This window comes from Sinohyriopsis cumingii, chromosome 11, assembly GCF_028554795.1.
Source record: "Sinohyriopsis cumingii isolate HCF-2022 chromosome 11, ASM2855479v2, whole genome shotgun sequence".
Taxonomy (NCBI): Eukaryota; Metazoa; Mollusca; class Bivalvia; order Unionida; family Unionidae; genus Sinohyriopsis; species Sinohyriopsis cumingii.
Genome location: NC_142971.1, coordinates 67,931,298 through 67,949,384, shown reverse-complemented (window position 1 = coordinate 67,949,384; position 18,087 = coordinate 67,931,298). Strand labels below are relative to the sequence as shown.

Below are 18,087 nucleotides of genomic sequence, written 5' to 3'. Positions count from 1 at the left end.
CGCTCAGCGAAGTCTCTGGAATTATTTCACGCATTATCTCACACTGGACTTTATTGGTTTGTAGCCTGATCAACGCCTTAAACTCTTTCAGCGTTTCATCGAGTGATCTGTGGTCGTTAGTTATTTCCTCATAATAATCTACAAAAGTTTTCAGCCACTCGTGTGGAGATTCACCTGTAAATGGGGGTGGTTGACCATGATCGCCGCACATCACCACTGCGGTATTTTTCTTTAGCAACCAATCCAGAAACTGTTTTAATATATCTAACGGCACAGTATCTATCTCATCCCAGATTATTTTCTCGGGAATATATTTCGTACCCATCCGCGATGGTGTCCACGTGCCGCCGCTGTATTTGAAAAAACTGTGATACGTGCACGCGTTAACATCCCGTTGCCTCATCTCCCTGGCAAGTCTGTGTGTGGGAGTCAGCACGACCAAGTCAGAACCGCGAAATAATTCAATCGCCCGAGTTGTCTTACCAGAACCACCAGGCCCGTTCAGATAAACTGTTTTGTGTCTTGTAACAGGATCGTGCACCGGCGGCAACAACGAAGTTGTCCCCGACGAAGACATTTCTGCGCTGCGATACTCATCCTTGATTTCAACGTCAGCTGATTCACAATATCCTTGTAACATTTCATTCTTTATTCTCCACGAGCCCCACGATGGATCATCCGATATAACATTATCCAACAGCGCTGAGTGTTTTTTATCGATATAAAATGAATCCGTTGCAACTCTCACTGCGATAACAGGGAATCTATTAATCATCGACAACAAATTTATGGATACATAAGCTAGCATCGAAGATCTCAAATGTGTGTACTGAGATGATTCTCCGTCGATATAACTAAAAACAGTTCCTAGTTTTTCCCCGTTTGACAGAAACACATCTTCGCGGTTACAGAACATGTTGTTCGCGGCTGCATCAGCGACAACAAGATCCAATTCAGTCTTGTCCATGATTAATCGACTGTGATGTTGTTTATGATCATACGCTCCACCTTGAGTGAATTTCCCTATTATTCTTCGTCCTAGATCTTTTGCTGTGCTTTCATCATTTCCAAGTTTGCTTTTAAGTACTTTAGGAGCTTTCTTGATGATAGCGTCGATAGAAGTTTCTGGATGTTCTCGTGACCAATCTTCGATGACTTCTTCTAACGTAACCCGCGTTGGAGTTGGCAACCAAACTTCGGTTTGACGACAATAACATATAATCGCTTCGCTGACCGTCAGCGACAACAGTATTCGACTGTCAAGCATGTATCGCAATAACACTATCGGTGCCCATCGCTTCTCAACGAAATGTCTGCCAAACCAAACATAACACACAGGATGTAAATCCTTAGCGAATTTAAACGACGACACACAAGCAAATCCTGTCAGGTCAAAATCAGGTAATGGTCCGTTTACAGCAACTCTTGTCATCGAGTTTGTAACGTGGCCAAACCGTTTAAAATATTCGCTGCATTCTCCACGCCCAAGGAAACTTCCTGGATAACACGCCGTCATGTCGACGGATATCATACCGCGGTGATCATATCGAGTATTCCACAAACCGCCGTGTCCGTATTCAACACAGCTCTGTTGGATATCCGCAAGAAAACTTTTCGGAGTTGGTCTCCATGAATTTCGTTCCCGGGCTACATGTGCGGCAACACCCGGGACAGTAAAACAGTGTGTCAGTAACGTATCAATGTCCGTCGCATGATATTTTTCTGCGAGTTTTTTCATTTCGTGCTGTAACGCCATTGTTCTGTATATTTCCCCGTCGGGTCTCACAAACTGATCATATTCTCCATCTTCGTTACTTCTGAATAACCACACAGACACCGGATCGGTTTTACTTATCTGATAAATAAAATCAAACATGGAGTGCCTCGCACTCTCCCCGCTAGCGGTTCCGTTTTGCAATTCCGGATAATACTTCACAACACGGTCTCGCGGGAATATCCTAACCGAGTCAGTCCAGGCGTGACTGTTATGATCGATAATAGTTATTGGTGCTCCACGGGAATCATATTTACACGCATACAATACCTCACCGGTTAACGATGAAACCGTTATAGGAAATTTTAGTAATCGCTCTAGCTCAGCAACATCATTTATTGACGCTCCTTTATCCGCTACTCGTGTCGCCCACGCTGTTATTTTATTTTGTCTTAGCGGTGTTAGGCCGTTTCCTCGCATTGCATTTTTAAAATGTTCCATTACTCGCTCAGCTACACAATTCATCCTTGACTCTGTCAGCGACACCTTCATCGGTTTGAGTTTATCAACGCGTGGTTTCTTCATCGGATAAATTCCATAAATGACTGCGGTCACAGGATATGCTCTGGCATAATATGGTATATCAATCCCAACAAGTACTCCCGGGTTTGAGTCTTTACTTAACAGAACGGTTTTCCCCCGCCTGGCATCAAGAACAGGGTCTAGTTTGTCTCTGATAATCCACGTTTCGTCGTCTTTAACAATAAATTTTATCTGTATGAAATATCTTCTATCGTCGAGATACCCAATTATGTTACGCGCGATTGTATCGTTCATGGTAGCATCAATGATACGGCCACGAGCGATGCTAGCATCGCCAAAAACTCCTTGAGTTTCGGGGATAATTTTATACGAAGACCACGTGTGTGCGGCACCATCACGACGAAACTCTTCTTTGGCGTTCTTGATAACACCAATTACCGTTGCTAACTCTCTTCGTCGTGGATCAGCGGTTAACCGGTCAAGATCGAATCGAGAACCTGCGGGTTTTATTCTGGATAGTCTTTCAAATTCCTCCATATTATAATTAAGACAAGTATTTAAATAGACAAAAATATTATATATAATGAACCAATGCAAGTGGATTAAACTAAATTCATCAGCGCCGTGTAGCAAACCATGCAGACACGAATACTGTGGACAACATGCTCAACAGGTCCGCGGTGGGAGTCTAGGACCGATACCGTGTATCAGATGCGGCACTGGAGTACGAGGAAAAACGCAATTATGTTCAGCGTGTGGTGGAAAACGCTATCGAGAACTAAAACGGTATTATAATAAAAAATACTGTGATAACACTCTCTCGGAGCGTGATTACATAAATAAGTTTTCAGACAAATTATGAATTAGACAAATGATTTGCTTATAGTATAATGAATCAAGAATTCGTCCGACATCCAACTATTCCAAATTATGAGGCAAACCGAGATGGCATAGTACGACACTGCACGCGAAGACGACCAGTTGGTGGAGTTGATAATGGTGGTTATTCAAGATTTACTGCCACGCGCGGAAAGAGGTATTTATGTCATCGTTTTATTTACGAATGTTTCTTTGGAGTGATCCCTAAGGGGTTTGTCATTGATCACATTAACGGTAATATACTTGATAACTCTATAAACAATCTTCGCGTGGTCACTCAGAGCAAGAACTGCCTACTGGGTAACACAGGGCGTTGTAAAACAGTTGCAAGAAGAGCTATTAAATCTACAAACGCAATTACAGGTGAAGAAATTGTATTCCAGTCAATAAACGCCGCCGGTAGGTATTTCGGTATTTGTCCACCTGCTGTACAGCATGTCGCAACCGGGATCTACAAAACAGCATTTTCCAAGAAGCTCAAACAAAAAATTTCATTCTGTTATATGTCCGAGGATGCCCCGGAAATGCAGGACCGTTAACGGTTCTCGAACTCGAAGAGTTACACACATTTAAAAATATAAAAATATATAATAATATGAATCACGAAAACATAAATACCATACTTGCTGAAATTAAAAAATTACAACAGCGAGGTTTTAATATTTTACTAGACACTGAAACAATTATGTCAGATTTTGAATCCCTGCGTGAGCAATCACGGACCGGGAAGAACAATCTCCCTGCCAGATATAGGTTCATTAAAAATGTACAGGATCGTGTTTACAGATCACTTGCCGCGATAACTGAAAATCAGGTATCTGAATTTATTCCACTGTGCGCCGCAGTTGAGAAGATTCGTCTTGGATTGTCAAGCGAGTATGAGACTCGAAAATTAATTAACAGCAGGGTGAGACTGCTAAAAGGTTATGTAAAGAATCTAAGCGTGGTGAACCACGTCGACGCGGAAATGCCTGAAAATACTAGCGACGCCGAAGAAGTATAAATACCACCGCGGACTCACACCACCGAAAGTAGAACCTGAACCACGTAAAAAAAAAGTGTATTATTTTTTTTTTGCCTTGCGTTTTCAGATTTTGGAAATGTTTTACATTTTCAGAATTTGCTCGAGCGCGGGCGCATCAATACAACAATGAGAATAGTTCATAATCTGTTCTCGTTGACACCAAACTATGATCATATGATTTTGCTGTAACTGCGTCAATTGTAACGGAGTTAACAAGAAGTCTTCGTTGCCATACACGTCAACGATTATTTTAACGGGGAAATACTGTTCCCGTGTCTGTCCGAATGCGGTTTTTATTGCCTCGTGAAGAATTTGCTTATCATGAATATGAACTCGTGCATGAATGTATTCACATTGATACATTATATACAACCGTTTTTTTTTAAATGCGTGCTAGCACGAGAAACTCTTCGAGGAGAAACTCTTTGAGTTTCCAACGATAACTTATGCTGGTTTTGATAGGGTATTTGCACGATAAAATGACGAAAATGGATCAGTGCAGAAAAAAAAACTATTATAAATATTATGGATCCCTTGACTTAGGATTTCACCAGTAAGTGTACCGAGATTGTCTCGCCACGCAGGTCCAACAAATTTCCCCGTTGGTCGGTGAGTTTGAAATTTATCGTTGACAACCACACGGTATGACACCGCAGATAGACCACATTGATTGGTTCTTGCACAATCAGAAAACCAGGGGGGTCTTTTGGTGTGAACGTGTACAGGATAAACCCCTGTTGTGCCGTAGTATTATCTGATGCGCTGTAGCTACCGTCGATGACGTCACATACAAGATTGACCGCGATAACATCTGTGATATTTACGATCCCGGGTGAGATGTGTCTGCCGTCCGCGGTAGTGCTGTTGTCGTGCTTGAGAATAACCGGCTGCGGTAGTGTTCGCGCGTACGTGGCAGAAATATCTTCGAAAGATTCCTCGATGAGATCCTGGACTGATTTTCGTAGCGTGCGCGCGTTATATCCAGGAAGTGTAAAATCTGGAATATCCTTCACCGAAATACCAAATTGGGATGCAAAATTCGATCTTTTTTCGTTTCCGTAATCGCCCTTGAGATTCAGTAGATTCTGAATTATTTTTTGATTTATAATTTCCATCGCGGATGCGAGTTTGTTTAGTTTTTCTATGGCTGTGATAATTTTATCGCGAGAACTGCTTGTAGAAACGCTAGCGTTTCCAGTTCCAGGACTTGTTAAATCAGAAATATAATCTTGAAAATATACTCGCAACAGTTTTAGCTGTTGGTCATGCGCTTGTTTGATCGGATTAAAAAAATGAACTTCAATATCTTCTGGCCGGTATTGACGGTATTCCCCGCCCGTGAAAGCTGCCTCTATTATATCTACGGGAATTCTAGGTGATGTTGAAAACCAGGCTTCTCCGGATATTAATTTATCTGCAAATAATAAATAATCCCCGACGAGGTCGTGTGGTTTTTCCTTATCGGTCATAAAATCCGATTTTTGGGGTGGTGGTGGGCCCGGTTCAGGTTCGGGTCGTTTTTGTGGCCATCCTAATACTGTTCGAAGAGAGCTGCTATAAATATCCACGGCGTATCCCGGTGTTGAGATTTCAATGACCGCAGACAGCGTTGGTTCATGAGCTGTTATAGATATTTTGGCTTCCTTGCCGGTGATTCGTTTTATTTGGCGTTGTATTTCATTGTTGATTTCTTCGATCTGATAACTCCCAGTGGGTAGCGTAATTGTATCCCATTCTGGAGTGTCATTGGATTTGTTTTTGTACGAGAACACAAACGAATTAATCGGCTGCTGACCGCCAAATGATGCCGACCTGATATTGGGCCAGCTGTGATACACACTGAGCTTCGACAACGCGATTTCACTCACTGGAATTGGAGTTCGAAAATTAATACCAAATTGGGGGTTAGTCGAGGACACTGAGATCATTGTGGTCCTTACCGGTGTTGTGTTTGTGACTATTTGTTGAAGAAGTTCCGCTGACATTATTTATTTGTTTAGTTTTCAAATAGTCATTGTACGCATCTGACATTAGTTTAAATTCAGAATCTGATATCGACGCGGCGTCGCTGGATTGCGCGTCTAACGATGATGATATCAGCGATGATAATTTCTGATATGCGGTCGTGGCTGTATTTAATTTTGTCGTGTAATCGTGTAATTTCGTGTTAGCACACGAGGATATTTTTTTTGCTATGATGCCAAAAACTCCTGCCGCGGTAGTGGTCGTACAAACACAGATCGTGGCAGCGACTACTGCTGTTACCGGAGTGACCGCTGATAATACTACTCCGGCGGATGCAACAACGGCGGATACTGAATAAACCATAACGTCTAACACTGTTATGCGTCTGCGGTATTTTTTTACTTTTTGGGACGTCGCGTCGATGACAGTTTTTAACTCAGATTGCCACTCACGGACTTGATTGTATCTATACGCGGATGCTTCCATTATTACTTTACCCGGTGACCAATTAAGGTGTTTCGGCGACAAATTCCAGACAATACCAGTAATTGACTGTGGCTAATCCTTCCGGATTTTCGGCTTCCAGCGTAAAAGTTTCTTCGGTTCTTTTGTTTATCACCACAGACGCAACTCGGGAAAACTTGCTAGTTAAATCATGTCTGGTAGATATCTTAAATTCTACAGCAGAGAGTACTGTCAGTCTGTATATTCCAGTAACATCTGCAGTATGTGTAATAGTCTTGTTTTGTTGTGACCATGTTTCCCTTCCTGATTTTATCGTACACACAAGGTTTTTTGGGGTTACTCCGGCAGGAATTTTAATTAAATTAAATTTTTCCATTATCTGCGGAATTCCATTTACTACGTTATCTAATGTTTCCTTAATTTCGGTGAGTTTCATACTGACGGCATTAGGTTTCCCGAAGAACTCATCTACGGTGTTAAGAACGTTTCTGCGAAGTCTTCCAAACTGGGTCACATGAACATCATACTCAGCTCGTAACGTGGATAATTTGGTATCTATGACGCTGTCGGCTGTGTCCACATACTGTTTGTTTGCTGCATCGTCGTTCGAGGATGGATCTCTGAGTACGGTTATTTTGTTTCCATTCATGCTGAGTTCGCCGGTCATTACGTCGCCGGCTTTTTTCACACATTTATCAACACCTTTATCAATACTGTCTTTGATGCTTGCGATTGATATATTCGAGTCCTTGATCCGGCCGCCATCACTAAATGCAACGAAGTTATCCTTGGTAGCTCCAAGAACTCTGCGAATTATATCATTCCACTTAATGTTGCTCGTTCTTAGTTTTCCTTGCTTGTCTTGAAAAATAGCAACTTCATCTGGGTCAACTCCAGCTATATTCAAAAGATTATCGACTTCATCTCGGGTCGCATATTTTGAGAGATCAGCATCTGTGCTTGGTTTGACTTTTCTTGTGAAAGGTCTTCCGTAAATATCTACCATTATTTGTTATTGCTGTTTTTTAAATGCGAGCATGAAAATGCTAAGCATTTCTCGATGCGGTATATTCATGCACTACTCGATGCGGAGACGTTGCCAGATTTTTTGAGATCGCATCAAGAACATTTAAAACCTCGTTCCCACAAATGGGCGGATCAACTAATGTTTGTGTTGGTAGCGTCGACTGCCACACTGGAACATTATAAAATCTGCTGACATACCTGAGAAACTCAACTGGCGGTGCTAAACCGTACGAATCAAAATAGATAATTCCACGTGGATCGATCGCGTAAGCAACCCAGTGAGTTCCAGGACCGTCTTTGTTGTCGAGATTGATAATGCCAGTTTCTGGATTATTTGGTCGTTGCGGTAATTGATCTCGCATAAATACTCCTCTGAAATGTTTTATACGCAATTTTTTAACAGCATCTAATAAATCAAAATTGCTCATTGGAGACTGCGTCTCACGAAGCGTTTTTAAACCCGTTTTGGGTACCATGATGCCGGAGTTCCTGGTAGTCTTAGACCGCGTCCCTTTTTTTTGTATCCATTTCCGGTTGCCTTTTTAAGTGCCATTCCGGCCGCTGTTCCAACTGCACCGAGTGCTGCGGCTTTTGCTACGGCTGGTGCTGCCGCGGCAATCAACGCCGGTATTGCTGCGAGAAGAGGAAATATTCCACCGGTTTTAGTCATGTCCTTGATAGCTGCAGCAGAGAAATTAAGTCGGACACCGGTTTTTGCTGTTAGTGCCTTATTAAAATGTTTAATCTGAGTATTAGTCAACGACAGCTTGTCTGGACCACCAACAAGTTGATCTCGTTTTAGTGTTATTGATGTCCCGCACGTGCTTGCGTTCTTTGATTGCAATTTCTTCGTTTGACCGGAAGTCAAGGTGACATTAACATGACTGTATGACATTATATTTCAGAAACTAATCTAATTGTTACATATTTTCTACTGGAGCGTCAATAACTCTCATTCGTCCGCCAACACCTTCAAGCAGTATTGCTTTATCGGAGAGTATGACAGCAATCGCTCTGTAACCACCAGCAGGAGCACCTACACGAGCTCGGAAATGTAGGTCGACAACAGATTGTTTAACCAGATCAAGATGTTCCAGCGAAAAGTAATAAATCGGATATAAACTCATAAAGTCTCGCTGTGATATTTGCAGGCCAGTGTCTACATTAAGGTCGCGCCCCATAAATGACATCAGACGATGATACGCGCGTGCGACACGATGATGTTCGAAATCTATTAATATATCCTCAGATGGCTCCTGATGCCCATTTATTCTCAACGAAACTTCAGAAACTCCAAGTGTATCAAATACCATTGGATTTCTTTCCTGATTATCTATTCTAGCACGGTATTGAAATGCAATGAAAATATGTCGTGGTGCTGATACTCCTTGTTGCGATGATATATGCCATGTAAACAACCCGCCGTGATCACCTTGAATAACGTCTGTGGTTGTTGTTTTCCAGGATAGCAGTGATTTACCGCCCGTGTCCATAAAAGACAACAGTCGTTGTTCTTCGGTGATTGACGGAGACAACACTGGCATCCACAACCACAGTTTAGTTAGTATTATTTGACCAGCGGCAACAGCAGCATCTCGCCAGATAGCGTCATTATCATCAGGTTTTCGCACAAGTACAACTGTGTGTTTGGCACCGAATATGACCTTGTGGACATCTCTGCAGAATCCAAAGATGTGAGACAATGGAATCACACCTGAGAACTCTTCATCTCCACTTAACATCGATCTACGTGTTGCAAAACCCAAATTAAAATTTTCGTTCATCGATGCAACTTCGGTACCACCAGCATTCATTGTTACATTCCTGTTCTCGGGGCTGTCGGTTATATCCTTTGCAAACATCATTGATGGTCCGGCTGATCTGGTGTAATCATCCGAGTATCTTGCCAACCCGAGAATTGTTGTGGCAACGTCGACGTTATCATGAATTGTTTCAATTTCTTTTCCATCTATCATATAAGTAGCGGATTTAAATAACGCCATGATCCCGTTGTTAACAAATCCAACTCGGTCGCCGATTCCGTAGTTAGTGTTATCATTCTTTAAAAGCCTACCTTCAACTTCGATGAAGGCCTCAGCGGGCAAGAAGTATCTACTTGTATCCTGGACCTGTAGTTCAATTCTTCCCCGTTGGTTAGGATTACGTGCTTCATAAGAATAATATTGAAAATCACGTACAGAATCATCTTTAAGTACTGGTTTGGACATATCAAACGCGTCATTGGATTTTCGTGCAAACATTATTATTATTTGTGATGGTCTAATTAAAATGTTATCGTCACCGGAAACCACTACCAGCTATCAAATTAGCAGTTACACTATCTTGCAACGCTTTGGAGGTAATTCCCGCTGTTGCGATCTCAGCTAATTTCTGATTTACGGCCTTATTTACTACGCTACTAACATTTGCCGGCATAGCTTCAGTGGATGGTAGTTTTACTGGCGCCAACCTCTTGACTGGGGTTTTTTTTTGTATCAGCTGTGCTAGTCGATCCTTGATTGATTGAAATGCTTTTCCGGCAAGACTACCAACAGTGCCAATGGCTTTATCCTTGACAACATCAGCGGCTTTCATCGCGAATTGTTTTGCTAACGGTCCAGCTTTCGGAGCGATTCTTGTGACTAAATCCCTAACAACATCACCGACTCCATCTCCGTAAACAACCTCGTATACTGGTAATCGTGAGTTTACTACTCTGACACTTCTTGGTCTGCGAAAAGAATCGTGTAGTATCATTTTATTTAATTATTGTTTCTCTAACTAAATTTACTAGTCGCTGTAGTAACCATCCGCGAGTTCATCAATGAGCCCCCGGTAGATGCTGATATCCATGATGCCACGCTGAAATAGTCGCTGACAGATACCTGCGGCCTCATTTATAATTTCTGGGGAGTTGTTTCCGGCGCGTTTTCCTCCGATGAGAACTTCTAGTCTGGACACATCGTTGACGACGCTATCAGGACAGATGTGGTTATTATATCCGCTGCCTGTTTTCTCTTTTTCTTGTTGTTCTAATTCAGCAATTTTTTCTTCTATTGCGTTAATTTCTTCTCCCTTTTTTTTGTGTTGAGCAACTGCGGCTTGGTATGCATCCTTATTTTTCTTATTTCTTTGATCCAGTTTCCATTTTTCTTCTACATTTTTGTAAAGATCGGATAGCTCCATCGACAGTTCAGTTCTCTTATCGCGTAATTTTTTTAGTGTTGGTTCGGGCGGCGGAGTGGGCGACGGAATGGGCGACGAAACAGGAGTGGTATAATCATCATCATCATCGGGAGCACTAGCGCCCACGGGTTTACGCGATAAAAATTCAGGCACTGGATCGGGCAGTGTCATTTGCGGGGTCTGTTTTAGAGCTTGTGTTTTCTTCGCCTGTATTTTTGCCTGCTTTTTCATTTCATTTTCCCTCTTTCGTTGGTCTCTTAGTTCCTTATTAACCCCAATTACGCCAGTTTTTATAAAATTATAGGTATCATCAGTGCTGGATATTCGAGGAATGTCTCGGTTTACTTTATAAACATAATCCCGCCACTCACCCTGAGTCATACCCGAGGCAGCTCCTGGTTTTAGAAAATCTTGCCGGTTAGGATAATTTAAGACAATCCAAGTAGAAAATTCCCTAAGTTCATCTACGTTAGTAAGCGGAATATTTTTTATTTCAGTAATACCATCTTCGGTAAATTTATTAACAAATGTTTTTTTAGCAACTGTCACTACTCCGGCGGCACCTGCATCTGCCTGTTGCTGTTTAAGTTCTTCTATTGCTTGAAGTAACCCTTGTTTTGATTTGGTAGGGTCAGCAGGATCAGGTTTTCCTACAATTGCAGTTTTGACTTCACCAGTAGCTGCTGTAATAGGCTTAAATAATTCCTCCGCAGATGTTGCAAACTCAACTCGCGCTTCTTGTCTTGCTTTTAATTTTTCTTTGACGGAATCACGAACCGGAAGAAATTTTTTAATCGCGGCTAGTCGTTGTCGTGCCAATCTAGTTGTGAGTGCTTCTTCGATATTTGCCATTATTTATTTGTTTACGATTTAATTCCGTTAACATAAAAATGTTTCCTTGGAAACTCGAAGATTTCTCACAGCGGGGGGGGGGCCGATCATGGATTTTTCAATGACGGACCCCGCGAGCGATGCTAGCATCGCCAGGGAACCTGTTTTTGTGTGTTTGGCCCTCCTGTATTTGTGAAACTGTTTTTATCTATTTATTCTACTTTTAGTTTCGGTCTGTTCGCCCTCCCTGCTGCTTTAGCAGCAGAAGCTTTAGGAATTATGGTTCAGAATAATAATGATATTAAAGGCATATACATGATTAGATTTGAAAATAAAGTGGCACAGTATACAGATGACACATTATTTCTATTAGATCATTCATAGAACATGTTGTATTCTTGTATGGAAAGTGTGGCGTGACGGGTTTGTTATGCCGTCACTGTGGTAGGTGTGGGGTGGGGTGCTTCCAATATTTTTTAAAATTATTATAGAAGTCTCACCCAGGCTTGTTGTTGTTGTTGTTATGGGGTTTAACGCCATTTTTCAGCACATGATATGCTATCCATGGCGGCCAGTATTAATGGTGGAGGAAGAACCCCGGAAAGAACCATCGACCCACGAAAAGCTACTGGCAAGCTTTCTCACATACCCACATTGGCTGAATTTGAGACTCGAACAACTGCAGACAGAGGTGAGATAGCAGTGATCTGTAACAGAGAGCGATTTAGACCACTCGGCCACTCAGGGTGCCCCCCAGCCCCGGCTTGATTTTGGTTGCAAGTTAAATTAGTGAAAGATAGATGTAAAGCTCCGAGGCCCCAATGCCGATGGTTGAATGATTGAATCTACACAGAAAGTGAAATTCAACTAATAACAATCTAATGACAATTCAATAATCAAATTCCTTCTCCTCCTTCACTTCTCTATATTCCTCCTTCTCAACTTATTCTCCTGACTCCTTTTTTCTGATCAATCATTAATTGTCAAGTTAAAATTGATTACTTTCTCGAAAAATAATTAAATGATTTGTAAGCAAAATTTATGACAATCCAGAAAGTTGCAGGCTTGTTTGAAATTATGAATGTATTGGGAAAGACAAAACTACAATGATGAATAACATAAAAAAAATTCAGTTGTAGATGTTGAAGGCTGTATAAGCTTTACATGCTATTTCATTAATGAGCAAGGTTTATATTTGTCATATGAAAAGTTTTGTGAGTGATATGAGTGTTCATACAAGATTACACAGTTATATGATATTATTTTTGCAATCAGGCTATATTTTTAAAGATTAAGATTATGTGGAAAATAATCAGCATCTGTATTCCCAAAGACTATTACATTTCTACTCAGCAATTGACAAGGATGCACAGAGATTTATAATTTTTTAGTAAAATCATAGTTTAAGTTTTTCAAACTTTTTTTATATTAAATTCAACATTTCAAAAGCTAGCAAATTTTGGAATAAGGTATACTCAATTGGTATAAAATTATTTTGAATACAAAACCATAGTGACCCCAGTTTAAAATTAACCAAGGCATACTGAGTGCAAATAATTTCTTACTGAAAGTTGGTTTTGTAGCTGAAAGAGATATTCCTTCTGTAATAGTTAGGAAGAACTGATGAAGCATTTCTTTTGCAACTGTGTTGTTTTAAAAATCTTGGTGTTAGGGTTTAGATTTATGAGAACTGATTACAAAAAGATTTTAAAAATATCTTCCGAAAGCATGGAGCTAATGTGATCCATCAACTGTATAACACCATCCACTCAATCTTGGTACATCCAGAGACCAAACTCCTTTGGTTAAGAAGTGCTCAGTCATCTATAAACTCCAGTGTGATAATTGTGGAAAAGACCACATTGGGGAAACCGCTAGAAGTCGTGAAACAATAGTTAAAGAACACTTGTACACTAACAGAGAATCCCTGACAGCAGTTGGTAAACATAATAAAGAATCAGGGTATACTGGTTCTTGGAATAAAATTGGAGTACTCAGTAGAGAGAATAATACCCTGAGGAGGGAAATAAGAGAAGCTATTGAAAATCATAAGGGGGAGTCAGTGTTGAACTGTGATTCCAAATTGTACTTCAGTTGTTATACAGTAGGGTTTTGTTACATGGTCAACATTTTGTTCATCACATGTCTCCAGTCTAGACGTCAGTAATGCTGTCTTCATATAATGTGCATTGTTATAGTCTCCTTAAGAGGGCCTCAAGGGATAATAATCCTTGACCAAAGAGCCACCCTCTATAAATAAAGCATTATTATTATTATTAAAATTATTATTATTCCTGTGATGAAGACCTTGTGATAAGGTTATAAACTAAGGAGTAATAACTTAGGCTACAGAAAAGTATCTATTCTTGGTTACATTGGCTGCAAATGCCTGAAGCTGAGGTACAGTATTCATTATGGCAATATTGACATTTCAACAGAACATTAGAAGCATACATAGACATTCCTTACAAAATAAACCACCAAATATTCTTAACAGTATGCATTTGACACAAACTTTTATTTTTAGTAAAGTACATTAAAATGCATTTATTTTCATGCCATTATGTAACTAGTGAGAAAAGGCAGTGACTTCAAAGACCTGAATAGCATGCTGATGGCTACCTATGACTCCTTTAATTTTTTGTATAATTACCATATTTTCTTGAAATTTTCCTATGTACAGTTTCTATAACTACTATATTTTTCTGTATTGAAGTGAGACAGAATTGGCCTGTCTGTATTAAATATGCATTCATGTATATACTGTTTTGCATATAGAGGTTAGTTATTTCATCATTCCAAGTGTTGATTCTAATTCCACCAAAGATAATATCAATTATTTTATTCCAAATTATGTTTGTGACAATGCACTGTACTTACCTCTAATACATTGTAAGGTATCATTTAGAAGTGTCTTTGTTCAAGAATTCTGTATGAGCACAAAATATTTTTGTAAAACGAGTTAATCTTTTAGAATTCGAAAAATTTAAATAAAACTCAAAACCTCAAAACTTGTCACAACTGAAAAAAACAACTTGACATCAAGTGTTTAAAAGCCTCAAAACTCTCTGAGATCGGGGCCTCGAGTGGCCGAGTGGTCTAAAGCGCTCTCCGTTATTGATCACTGCCATCTCACATCTGTCTGTGTGGGTTCAAATCTCGGATTTGGCTAATGTGGCTATGTGAGAAAGCTTGCCAGTAGCTTCTTGTGGGTCGGTGGTTCTTTCTGGGGGTTTTCTGGGTTCTTCCTCCACCATTAATACTGGCTGCCATGTATAGCCTATTGTGTGCTGAAAAATGGCATTAAACCCTACAACAACAACAACAAGGTGTCATTTAAAAAATATATTGCCTGATTATCCCCAGAAATGTGAGAGATTGGGTCTACATGCAGCATACAGTAAGTCCAGAGCTTGTTTGGAATAATGTTATTTCTTCTGAAAAATACATTCTTAGCCAACATTCTGTATAATATTTTAAACTGCCACCATCTGATGTTTGGATATTTTATGGTTTTATATGGTAAATAAAACCATAAATGCTGGTCATTTTCTTTTAGCTGTCAAAATTGAAAACTCCACTTCCTTCTAGATGTTATTATATCATTGTTTCCCGTCAGATTTTCAAATACACCTTGACATCCTTTTTTTATTTTTAATAGTAGTATACACATCAATATTTTTATGGCAGGTTGTGGTAAATTAGAGCGATAATGATTCTCATTTTATTTGTTTATGACTTTATAGCTGTAAGTAAGAAAATCTATGGAGTTAATGTGAATAGAAATTAATTTTGTTTTAAACTTATGAACATTTATTCAGGAACCGTCCTCATCAACAGAATCATTCACAAATCTAAGTGGATTATTAGCTTGAACACATCTTAATGGCATCCTACTTATTCCTCCTCTTAAGATTTTTTGAATAAATACATGCATATCAGATAATAACTTTACTTCAACTTTGGTTTTCTATAATAGGGCATCCAAGTGCATGCCAGGACTTGTAAAATGAATGCATTGCATCAAAAACCATAATGTTTTAAACTGATTTGCCTAAATGTTTCAAACAACATCTCTAATATATGTACACATTTTATTAAAATATGTATACAATTCCATATTTTTATATTACGATTCTCCCACGTTTTTAGCATGTTCGTAATTTTTATCTGCTACATGACTATTTGTTAAGACTGAGAAGGCCACTTTTAGTAATAACTTACTTTCATCAAATCAGGCATTTTTATTCATGTAATCATGTAGGTAAACTCCTTTTATAATCTTCAAACCAAGGGTATTATTATCACATAATTCACTGGTTATTTTGAAATTTCTTGTTTTCTTCAAACCTGTCAACAACCTGTCCAAAAATACTAGTTATAAATTGAAGAGAATCAATTAGCTGTATTTTCCCAGTATTAAAATTTGTATATTTTCCACTGTATTTAATTTAGGTATATATCCTATTTTTCTTTTATATTTTGTCATGAACATAAAGGCCATTATAGTGAATGTCAAATCCACATAAATGATGGATAATTGGTGGTATTTTTTTGTTTTAAAATGTATATTTAAGTCATTATGTGCATTACCTCTAAATGTTCCTGTAATGACAGTGATCTCTTACTTCATCATCACCTAAAACTCATTTGCATGTCTATGGCAGTGAGTTTATTGTTTTGAATATATGTAGTTGGTATTGTAGATACATCTTAATTCTTTTGTAATTCATGATATATATCATCCATGAACTGTGTAACAGTATGATCTATAATATGTGATTTATAACTTAATCATCACACCATATTACCTAATATACATTGCACCATATTACATAATATATATCACACCATATTACATAATATATATCACACCATATTACATAATATACATTGCACCATATTACATAATATACATGGCACCATATTACATAATATACATCGCAAAATATTACATAATATATATCACACCATATTACATAATATACATTGCACCATATTACATAATATACCTATCCTTAAGAAGGTAGCTTCATAATTTTTAATGTATTATCATCCTTTCTAATTTTGAATTTCACATTCAGAGTTCCAAATTGGCATATATTATTTAAAATTTGTATAGCTTTTAAACCAGAAAACATCATTTTTCCTCCTTTCAGACAGAACTGTTTTTGTTTATTGCATTTAATACCTGCAGTTACGTTTGTCTTTGTTTGCATGGCTTCTTTACAAAAAAGCATGGTGTTTCCAGCAAATATATATATTTTTGTATTATTGTGGTGATTAATTTCATATACCAATCTTGAGAATGATTTAATTAAAAGATAATGGCTCTTTTCACCATCAGATATTAATAATAAATCAGTGTTATATTATTATGATGTTGTTTTTGGGTTTAATGCCATTTTTCAGCACACGATAGGCTATACATGGCGGCCAGTATTAATGGTGGAGGAAGAACCCGGGAAAACCCCGGAAAGAACCACCGACCCACGAGAAGCTACTGGCAAGCTTTCTCCATACTACATTGGCTGAATCCGAGACTCGAACCCACGCATACAGAGTATATTATTGTGACTGTATGGTCTTAAACTAAATAACTGCAATAAGTAAAACCAACAACTTTAGTGAAATTCAGCAGAAATTAATTAATTTTCATTAGAATACAAAGTAAAAATAAAAGGAACTATCAGTATTTTGAATGATATTCCAAATAATCCCATAAGTTCTATCACAAGTCCAAAAGTATAGAGTGTTTCAAATAAATTCTAGGTCTTGAATGTGCTGATGTACCAATGGTTTTGACTCGTACACCAGTGTGTGAATAGTCCTGATGTATCACATTGATATAATCTACATTGTCTTCGAATGAATTCATAATAATCCCAAAGTAGTGATTTAGTCCAAATAATAAAATATCACCTTGTAATTCCAGTGAATAATTTTTAAATAAAAGATTCCCCTCAAATTATAACTGCATACAACTAAAAGACTTCTGTTATGATAAGAACAAAGAATTATTACTTCACTTTCCTTATATAAGAACTGTCACCTGACTTGTGACTCGAATAAATGCCCTGGACCTAGATAATTTCCCATGGAATTTTCCATCAACTGTGGAAACAAGATCAGGTCTACTTATATAAATTTTAGCAAATAACCTGAGAAACATCAGGTAGACCATGTTTTCTTTTTTCCAGGAAAAACCCCAATGTCCTGAACTGATCCAAGCAAACATCTTGCTTTCATATGATCATTATCTTAAAATATCATTTTTAATAATGGACAAAAAGTAGCTGTGTAATATGTTGTTTACAAATGATCATTATTTTGTACAATCATGGATGAAAATTAAACATACAATATAGATATATATAACAATATTTTCTTCTTTCTTCCTTTGAAATTTGTAAAGAAAACAACCCATCATCCTAACCAAATCCACACCCAGATA

General features: G+C 38.6%; 1 protein-coding gene across 2 annotated transcripts in view; it reads left to right on the top strand.

The window, feature by feature from the left end:
* The window catches only part of LOC149788623 (uncharacterized), a 71,171-nt gene that overhangs the window by 9,811 nt on the left and 43,273 nt on the right, over positions 1-18,087 (top strand). The window lies entirely within an intron of this gene.